Source organism: Aplysia californica, unplaced genomic scaffold, assembly GCF_000002075.1.
Source record: "Aplysia californica isolate F4 #8 unplaced genomic scaffold, AplCal3.0 scaffold00396, whole genome shotgun sequence".
NCBI lineage: Eukaryota > Metazoa > Mollusca > Gastropoda > Aplysiida > Aplysiidae > Aplysia > Aplysia californica.
In genome coordinates, this window is record NW_004797666.1 from 315306 (window position 1) to 325464 (window position 10159).

The following is a 10159-nucleotide window of genomic DNA, read 5'->3' on the forward strand; positions in this document are numbered from 1 at the left end:
CCCTCAACTCCTTTGCCCCCTCCTCTGGGCTCTTTCTACAGCCTTTCTACTGCTACTTCATGGCTCCTTCTTACTGCTGTCTTTCAGACACACCCCTGGTTTTCTGGTAGGAAAGATCTACGTCTAGTCTTTTCGGACAAGGGCGAAAAATCTCGGAGGACTCTTGTGCACGTTGCGCACGTCACAGATCCCTTGGTGGTCTAAAATCGATAGACAGCAGTAAGAAGAAACTAAGGAGTAGCAGTAGAAAGGCTTCAGAAAGAATCAGGAGCCCAGAGGAAGGGGCAAAGGGGGTGAGGGGGTGGGGGCAGAAAGAGGAGACAAAACCAGACGACAGAACATTGCCAGAGAGCAGGAAATGGGGTGAAAGGAGACAAATTTAGAGAAGAAAATGTTTCGGTCGCTACCCGGATTCGAACCCGGGACCTTTGAATGAGAGGCCAACTACTTAACCTCTTGGCCACGAGAGCCCCCAGGTGTGTTTGTAAGTGTGTTTGTGTGAGTGGTTGTTTGCGTGTGTATGTGTGTGTGTGTTTGAGAGAGACAGACATATAGACAGACAGACAGACAGACAGACAGACAGACAGACAGACAGACAGACAGACAGACAGAGACAAAGAGAGCGAAGTGTGTGGGAGGTGGTGGTGGGGTGGGGGTGACTTAAATACATTTCCTTGGGAACACCACGGTTAAGCGCTCCTCACGTTGACTGTGAAGTCTGACCATGGTTCAGGGCTGTTCACCGACAATGAATATTTCCCCGAGGCAATTGGCCAAGTCAAAGAACAACTTCTTTTCATTGCCACCTGGAACATCTTTTCCTGCTTTTGAAAAAAAATAGTGTTATAAATATTATTTATGTACTCATGTCTTCCCTGTTCAATTAAAAACAAAACAAAACAAACAAAAACACAACAAAACAAGACCTAGGAAAAGCGTAGCTTTGAGAGGGCGAAACTGGAAAAACAATTTTGAGTTGAGATTTATCGGACGTACTGTGTAAAATGACTGTCTGTTTGCATGCTTTACGCTCTCGGAAACTATGGAAGTCATCACAACAAAACGGGGGTCTCCGTGTCTAGTTGTCAGTGGGCAAGTGCCCTGTCATGACAAGGGTCAGAAATGTTTTCTCATTTTGGGCTACAACGAGACTGGCTGAAAACCAGGATAACATAACGATCAGCAGAATCTGCAGACACCACCATCTGAGCAAAACCACCAAGCTCCAGATAAAAAGAGTTATAGACATAATACGCGTTAAGAGAACTGTAATTTTTAAAAATTGTTTTATTAGGTGTTTTTAACTCCCCTACCGACACAATTTAGATCATTTAGGAGGCGGGTTATCCGACCCTGCTTTTTAGAGCCTTCTCGTGCTGAGAGAGGTACAACATCCCAGTTGTAGAAAGACTGAGATGCTCAATAGAAATGTGCTACCCACCCAGGAATGATTGAACTCAGGTCTCCTGCATGCGATAGCGAGGTGCCTATCTTCTACACCACAGACGCCGATTTGAACATAATTATGTAAAGAAAAGAGCTCTGGCAAGTCTGATCGAGACCAGCAGACCACATCGTTTGCCAAAAAGCGGCTGTTACATCCATTTCCTTCTGGTGAAATGGTATGGGTTTAACGCCCCTATCAACACTATTAGGTTATTTAAGGGGCGGGACCTCCTAGTTTAAAGTCCGTCTCCTATAGGACCGAGCCAAGTGGGAAGTTCGTGTAAAGTGCCTTTCCCAAGGATACAACGTCGGTCCGAGCTGAGGCTCGAACCCCCGATCCCGCAATCTCTTGATTGGGGGCTCTCGTGGCCTAGAGGTTAAGGTGTTGGCCTCTCGTTCAAAAGGTCCCGGGTTCGAATCCGGGTAGCGACCGAAAATTTTCTTCTCTAAAATTGTCTCCTTTCACCTTCTTTCCTGCTCTCCAGCAATATTCTGTTGTCTGCTTTCATTTCCACTTTCTGCCACCACCCCCTCACCCCCTTTGCCCCCTCCTCTGGGCTCCTGACTGTTTCTGCAGCCTTTCTACTGCTACTCCTTTGCTCCTCCTTACTGCTGTCTTTCTGCCACACCCCTGATCTTCTGGTAGGAAAGATCTGCACCTAGCCTTCTCGGACAAGGGTGAATAATCTCGGATGGCCCGCGTGCAAGTTGCGCACGTTAAAGATCCCTTGGTGGTCTAAAATCGATAAGAGTAGGCTTTGGCCGCCACCCGGGCAAAATTCAAAATTTCCTACCAACTGAAAATATTAGATGTGTCCCGCGCGCTCATATGACCTTATGCAGTTGCGAGCGCCGTAAAACACTTTACAAAAACAAAAAAATTCTTGATTACGAGTCCGGTAGCCTAACCACTAGGCTACCCACCACTTCCTTCTGGGAAATGGAAACGTTCGCGAACTCTGTTTACAACGTACAAATAAGACAGAGACCTGCTCTGACCTTGAGCTGTGATGTAATGAAGTCCTGAATAACGCCTAATTGTGGTGACCTGTCGACGCCAGAATGTTCCCTCAGGGCACCCTTTGATGTGTTGTAACAATAGCAAGGCAAATAGTGCTCAATCCGATGTAGCCCCTTTCTGACTCTAGTTTAGTTTTAGTAGAGGTTTTACTACGCTCTCTACTGCATAACGTCATATGAGCGCCCCTTTCTGGCTCGTTTTGTTCTGTTATAGAGTTTAGTATTTGGTTAAATTGTTTGGATTCCTGTCCAAGTCCACTTTTCACAGGTACAATGATGTTTATAATGTAGCTTGCAGTCATTCGTAGAATTCTTGATTTTTAAAAGATTACCCCTGGCTTGTTTTGGCCGGTTTCGTGCACTATACAATTATTCATACTTACGTTGAACGAATTAGTGTTGTTTTTTTTAAAATAGTGTGTGTGTGTGGGGGGGGGGTGTCGCCATTTTTCACGTTGTTTCTGCTCTAGCCATTATGGTATCAGGTGTAGATAAATTCTGGTGGCATCATGCTGGCTTCTTCGACATACGCTTCTTCTGACAGTCGCGACATCAACGTGTAAATAGATCAACGGGGGCAAGTAAGAGCAAGTACTGTTCCGTCAATGGTAGAATTGAAAATCGAGGATTTGACAATCTCCATTTTAATTTTTTTGTGTGTATTTTTTGGGGGTTTTTTTTGGGGGGGGGGGGGCTGGAATCTAAATTTACCAATCTCCACATTCGTACTTTTGGGTCTCTGTTGCATGTTTACGGGTCTTAGGCTGAGAGCGGTGCGTGATGTGTGTAAGATCTCGGTGGTTAAGGGATGAACTCTTTGCCCTCTAGATGTACTCCAAATGAGGGAGTTCAATTTCCGCGAAGAGAATACATCTTAATCTCATTGAGTTTTTCCTTCCCTCTCCCGGAATCCTACGCAACCTGACTGACGGAGCGCCAGCCTTTCGTTGACGAAACGGTAAAAGTAGACTGTAGCACCCCATTTCGATTGCTATTGACCAAGAACACGTCTTCACTCACAATGGAGTTGCTCGTATGCTATTGTGAACGTCATATGGGGAAATACTCTTTGACTTTTTGGGGGATATAATGCTGGGTCGAAATACCCTATCAGCGACGAAAGTAACTAAGAGCCAGAAGTGCGTGGGGCAGATGGGATTTTGGGGATGGGTTTCTCGTGCGAGTGGGATGTGACAGGATTCATATATCCCCTTTTCCTTCACAAATGTTTCCACTGAAAGGCCTGTGCCCTGATGTGAGGTGGACTTTTTGTTCCTTGAAATCACCTTAATAGCGTCGACTGAGGAACCGATGACCCTGTTGATCTCCAGGGTAACTCGCGAGTTAACGGTTCACTTGTGTTATTCTTTGTCGTTGTCTCCTCTTCATCTAGAGGTTGTACTCTCGCCTCCCCCCCCCCCAGGAATCTCTTGTACGTTTCAGTACATGTTGTTATTTCCTATGTAACCTGGTAGAATCCTTGTCATGTTTTCCTCTCTTCAGACCTCGAAAAACCCGTGGCCGAGAATAAAGCAGTGTGCAACAAAGTAGTTGTTTATAATTTCTATCTGCATACATAATGTCATTAATGTATGGTCCCGCACATGCTATTTTGAGAAAATGTTCCAGTGTACTATTTAGTTTAAGTTTTTTTTCTCTCTTCTTCTTCTTTGCATTCAACGCTAGATCTCAGGGGTAGTCGACTGCTGGTTCTTCAACCTGCAGTGCAACTCATTTATACCTATGTGCCCGTTTTTCCTTCTTTGTAGGGTCCATTGCCTTCGATTTCGAAGGTTATACTGATTGGGACATTTTCAATTTTGAAAAATATTGTTTTTGAATTTTGCACGGATGGTGACTGAAGCATATATTCGTCAATTTTGGATCACCAAGGGTTCCTATATGTGTGCCACACACGGGACTTCCGTGATTTTTTGCCTTATCCGAGAAGGCTTGGGGATTGACCTTACCTACCCTAAGATCAGGGGTATGACTGAAAGACAGCAGTTAGAAGCCAAAAGTTGCTGTAGAAAGAGTCAGGAGTAAGGGAAGATTAGGCATTGTTTATTCTTTATTGCTTTTATTAAGGGAGGGGGGGGGGGCTGATCGGAGTGCTCAAATTGACTCTGAATATATAATTTCTATTGTCAATATGTTTGCCTTCTTAAAAGAAAATGGACCGAAAGAAAAACTTAATGGCCAAAATTGCCACGGAAAGAAGTCAACCTGCATTAACTTGTATTCGAGCTTGAGATTTGTTCTTTTTGTTTGAGTTCCTATCTCGATGGCGTCGTAAAACAGCTACAATTTCAAGTAAGATTTCAAGTTCATATCCAACTGCGCCGTAGGGGCCCATGTGCACAAATATATAGTTTCCGTCTTTAATTTCCTACAGATCTGGATGTTTTAAGGCTGTTTTGGGGGTTGATTCGGCCGTTTTCACGTTAGCTGATGTCTTTTTACTTTTTTGCTCAGAGCAATCCTAAGCCCATTGTCGTCACTCAAATGAAAGTTGCAAGGAAGATCCCGAGGGGAGAGGGGCTCTGATGACTTGTTTCGAGGACGAGGTATTAGATTTCTAAGTCTTCATTCGAAGACATCGACCTGAGAGCATGTATTCCATCTTTTGGAGTTAATCGCTTTATTGGATTGGGGTAAGCTATTTAAAAAGATTTTTGACTTGATCCACCCTCACGAGACTGAGAGGAAATATTTATTTTGTGTGAATGGTTAACGTAAAAAAAGAGCAAATAATACTTTCCAAGAGCGGGGTCCTGGCGGTACATCAGATAGTGAGGAAATGTTTGTTTCTCTATGTATGTCGTTTTTTTATTTGTATACTGCTAACTAGACGCAAGTGTGTGGCCACCTTTTCCATTTTTACTGTATATCAAGTAGGCATTACCACCTTTGTATTGCAGTGTTTATATAATGAAAAGATAAAAAGTTACATATGTACACTTTTCTGATGCAACTTTTCAGTGCTGTTTAACTGAACAGAATAAATGAAATTGTTGAAGTGTTTCGCCCCCTGCAATACTGTAAGCTTATGAAAAATTTAAAGGCGGAACTTCCGAATTTAACGTCCAACTCTGAAAGGGTCGAGCCAAATGAGAAAATTAATGAAATGTCTTTCCCGAGGGCACATCGTCAGACCGAGCTGAGCTTCGAACTCCCTGACCTTCAGTCTCACGATTACGAGTCTGGTAGCCCGGCCACTAAATTACTGGCGTTGCGTTGAACAGACTTCTTGCATTGACGTACGTCTGACCTTGAACTGCTTGACCACAATCAATTGAATGCCCCCACACAATGCAGAGAAGACCCAATAGTAAAATACAGCATACTCCGGTCTAGTGTCGACTATCAGTGGATGCCTCAATATACCGTATTTGTGTGACGACGATTTTTACAAATTCTTATCATGCGCGTCAACACAATAACTGTCATTATTTAGTGCAGGGAAAATGTGGTACAAACTGAAATAAACGACAAAGGATAAGAAAAAAAGTAGGATCTTAGAAATGCCCTAGTGTACTCTAATTTTTAAAAGTGCGTTTATCACATTTTTCCTTTCCTCGGTGTCCCTAACAAGGATTTATTCTTCTTCAAGGATCAGTTCAGATTACTAATTGTGCAGTGCAGGCATCTGGATAATCCTGTCACACACTTTACCAAGAACAAAGCAAAGCTCGTTACTGGGACTTCAATGAGAGTTAAATTCTACGGGGAAGTCCCAATGGGTATTTTAAAAATCGCAAGTCTTTTTCCGCTTCGGTCCATACAGTTTGCATCATTTATGAATCGAGTTTTTTCGACATTGCCCCTGAGGGCCAACCCGGAATGAGTGGAAAGCAGCATCCCGGCAGACGGACGAAGGTACTTTTAAAAGCAACAAAAAACTTCCTCACTCAAGAATCGAGCTCACATCCTCTTTGTGGAATAGCGAAAAGCCTTATCATTACACCACAGATTCACAGTTTTTTTTCCAAGGGAGAATACGACATGTACTTAGTTCCCCACTGGATGTTAGGTTGAAACTCGTGTGTTTATTTTTGTGTTGGTGTAAAGGTTTAACTCTCGACAAGATACTCACAGATCGCTCTGACCTTGTTCGTTTATTTGCATGCAGGGGTTTCAAACTCTGGGCTGCTAGAGGTAGGGCCTGGATGAGCCTGGACGTCACAAAATGTTTAAAAAAGTGTTCAATTAAAAAAAAAAAACAACAACATCTTATCCTCTAAATAGTTTCAGAACAACAAAGCAATCGCAACCCTGAGCAATGGTAGCCCCAACGTCATAAAAATGTGAAATTCAGGGCAACAACTCAGCAAAAATATGCTTGTGAGAAAAACGTGGGAGCAACACGACCACTAAACTTTGGTGTCAAGTCTGGGCTGCAAAATATTGTCATGCAGGCCTCAATTAACTGCGGGCTGTGAGTTTGAAACACCTGGTGTAAATTGGTCGCTTTTAAGGACAAGCGGGCTAACCCAGATTTCGGGGGTTTCCAGAAATCTTGACCTTCACCAAAAGTGGGCATTGCTCTACCTATAGGAGAAGTTTGGTTTCATTGGTGTGTATATTTGTTTGGTTGTAGAGAAAACTCTCCTTGTCTTTTAAAGAAACTGAATAAGAGACAAAAACTTTACCTTCAATTTTCTCGAAACAGCATTTTTCGGGATAGCCCCCTTGTGCTTAAAAGTGACCATTGACCCACAAGATACTCCAAAGATCGCTTCAGGCGTGCTGTACAGTTAGCCAAGTTGTTAGTGAAGGGTAGAATAAAGGAATACCTTATTCAGAAGAAACAGTCACAGTTATACAGCTGTCTGATCATAGATATCCCTGTGCAGTGTATGGTGAATTATTCCTCCTGAAAGAAGGGTGGATCTCCCCCGTTGTGGGCCAGTTGGCCTGTTTATTGTGCCTTGTTTCATTTAAAGATTTTTGGAAAGGGAAATTCCTTTTAGAGAACAGGTAGACATTACTTCCGTTGTACTATAATACTCATATAATGAAACAAAAATCGGAGATAGCATTTGTATACTTCTTATTAATTTTTTTGTGCTGTTGGACTGAACAGTCTACTTATATTGGCATGTTTCTAACTTTAGACTGCGTTACTGTTATCAAAAGGTACTTTTTCTTGATGTGTCCCGTTAGCCTGATCAGAAATATTTTTTGTGTTCCAGCTCATGGACAAACATGTTTTTTGACCTCTATTGACCTAAAAAATGTTAATCACCGCTCCATGACTGGTCACGCCATAGTCTGATCAGAGAGCGAACAAAGCTGTGAATATCGTGCATGGCACTTTGTCGGATGCAGGGGTGGGGGGGGGGGGGGTAAGTTTTGTAAGCATCGAATGGCAATTATTCATTTTGCTATGTGTGTTTGTGTGTGTGTGTGTGTGTGTGTGTGTGTGTGTGTGTGTGTGTGTGTGTGTGTGTGTGTGTGTGTGTGTGTGTGTGTGTGTGTGTGACTTCTACTGTGATATTGTGACTCGTTTCTGGTCTCTTGATGTAAAGGTAGGATACGTTTTCATGGTTTAGCGGGTGTCTAAAAAAGAAACCATTTGAAGGGTCATCTTTCGGTCAATTCCCACCAAACTTTGGATTAAAAAAAAAAATCAACCAGGGGAGAGTCACATTTGCCAATGGGAAGAAAATCAATTAACATGTTTGAAAAGTATCAATTAAAATAACAATCAAGCAAAATTGAGTTTTGTTTGTTTTTGTAAAGTGTTTTACGGCGCTTGCAACTGCATAAGGTCATATGAGCGCGCGGGAAACGCCTAATATTTTCTACTGCTACTCTTTCAGCCACACCCCTGATCTTCTTCTAGGAAAGATCGACACCTAGCCTTCTCGGAAAAATGCGAAAAATCTCGGAGGCCTGTGTGCAAGTTGCGCACGTTAAAGATCCCTTGGTGGTCTAAAATCGATAAGAGTAGGCTTCGGCGGCCACCAAGGCAAAATTCAAAATTTCCTACCAACTGAAAATGTGTCCCGCGCGCTCATAATATGACCTTATGCAGTTGCGAGCGCCGTAAAGCACATATAAAAAAAATAAAAAACATCTACATTCTGCCTGTCTTTCAGGATTTGGGCCTGTGAATATCTCATTGATCCGTTTGGGGGTCTGTTTGATTGGAGGACGAGTGGTTAGTGAGTTAGGCTCACAAATGTCAACCAAGTGTAAGTGACGCAGGAGTTTAGTGGCCACTGCAGTACAAACATACAATATAGTTTGATTATGGATAGAATGAATTTTTTGAGGTTTTGTAGATTTTTGTTGTGACTTTTCACAATCGAGTAATGCTGTGAGCAAGTTGGAACTGGCTAACGAAGAATCAATGGAGGATCGGAATTTCTTTTCACCTCTTTTCGTAGGCAGTACTGGTGGGCAGTAGCATCTTTTGGGGCCAGTGACTTTTTTGGGGTCAGTTTTGTTTTTGTTTGTTTTTGTTTTGTTTGTTTTTTGTTTTGTTTTACTTGTTTTACACTGAATTGGTTTTTTTCATGTTTTAGATATAAAAAAGGAAAAAGAAATGTTCATTTTTATTCATTTAGTTTTAGGTCTAGTTGCATTTTCTTCCGGCTGAGAATTATTGTATTTCACTCATATTGCATTATTAACGAAAAAATGGTTTCGTGTATAAAAACTGTTTACTGGTATTGGCCAACAGGTCTGTTTGTCTTGAGTTCTTGAGATGAAGGCGTTCCTCCCTTGGTCATTACTGACCCGACGACAGGTCATTGACCGTGTCATAGCCCCAGGGACTCCATGAAAGATCGCGTAAATTAGAGCGCATGTTAATTGCTGGTGTTGCCTCAGGCTAACGTTATTGACGGTATGAAAGGGAGTCCAGTGAAAACGGAGATAGAATTACAATTCACGTATTGCAATTCACGAACATTACAGCAACTGCGAAAATTTGATTAAAAGTCTACCGATGTCTGTGGTGTAACTGTGACTCTGTACTGTCTCACACAGAAGACGTGAATTCGATTCCCGAGTCGGGGCAATTTCAATCGAGTATTTCCGTGATTTCTGTTGGGACACTGTATCCCTCTCAAGGTGGAATGGAATGATTTTGGTTTAACGCCTCTGTCAACACTGTTAAGAGGCGGTACCTCCGAGTTTAACGTCTATCTCTGAAAAGACCCGGTCAAGCTGGAAATTCGTATAAAGTGCCTGTTCCAAGGACACAACGTTGGACCGAGCTGAGGTTAGAACCGTATCCCTCCAAGCCAGGTTTGCCCTAGGAAATAGGGTCGAAGCAACCGGCCCCCTAAATGATCTGAATTGTGTCAATTGGGGCGTAAGACACCTACAGTTGAAAGAATAAAGTTAAAAGCGATTCTTGCGTGAAACTGTCCGCAGGAAAGTCGTGAAAGATGGGAAATGTTGTTATGATAATATATGGTAGTAGGAGCAATCGATCCTTTCAGCGAGTTGAGGCGTCCTGTTACAAAGAGTCATTCTTATTATTCTGTTGAGAATTTCGTGGATGGAAAAGAAATCAATTGAGACAGTGCTGAAAGAAGACCAAGCGGGTAGCTCCCTAATGAAAACTATTAGGAAGTAACAAATGCAATTTCCTGGACCCTTGATATACAGAAAGGCCCTGAACATGTTGCTCATACTAGAAAATAAAAAAGAGAGCAAAACACGCAAGGTTATCCAC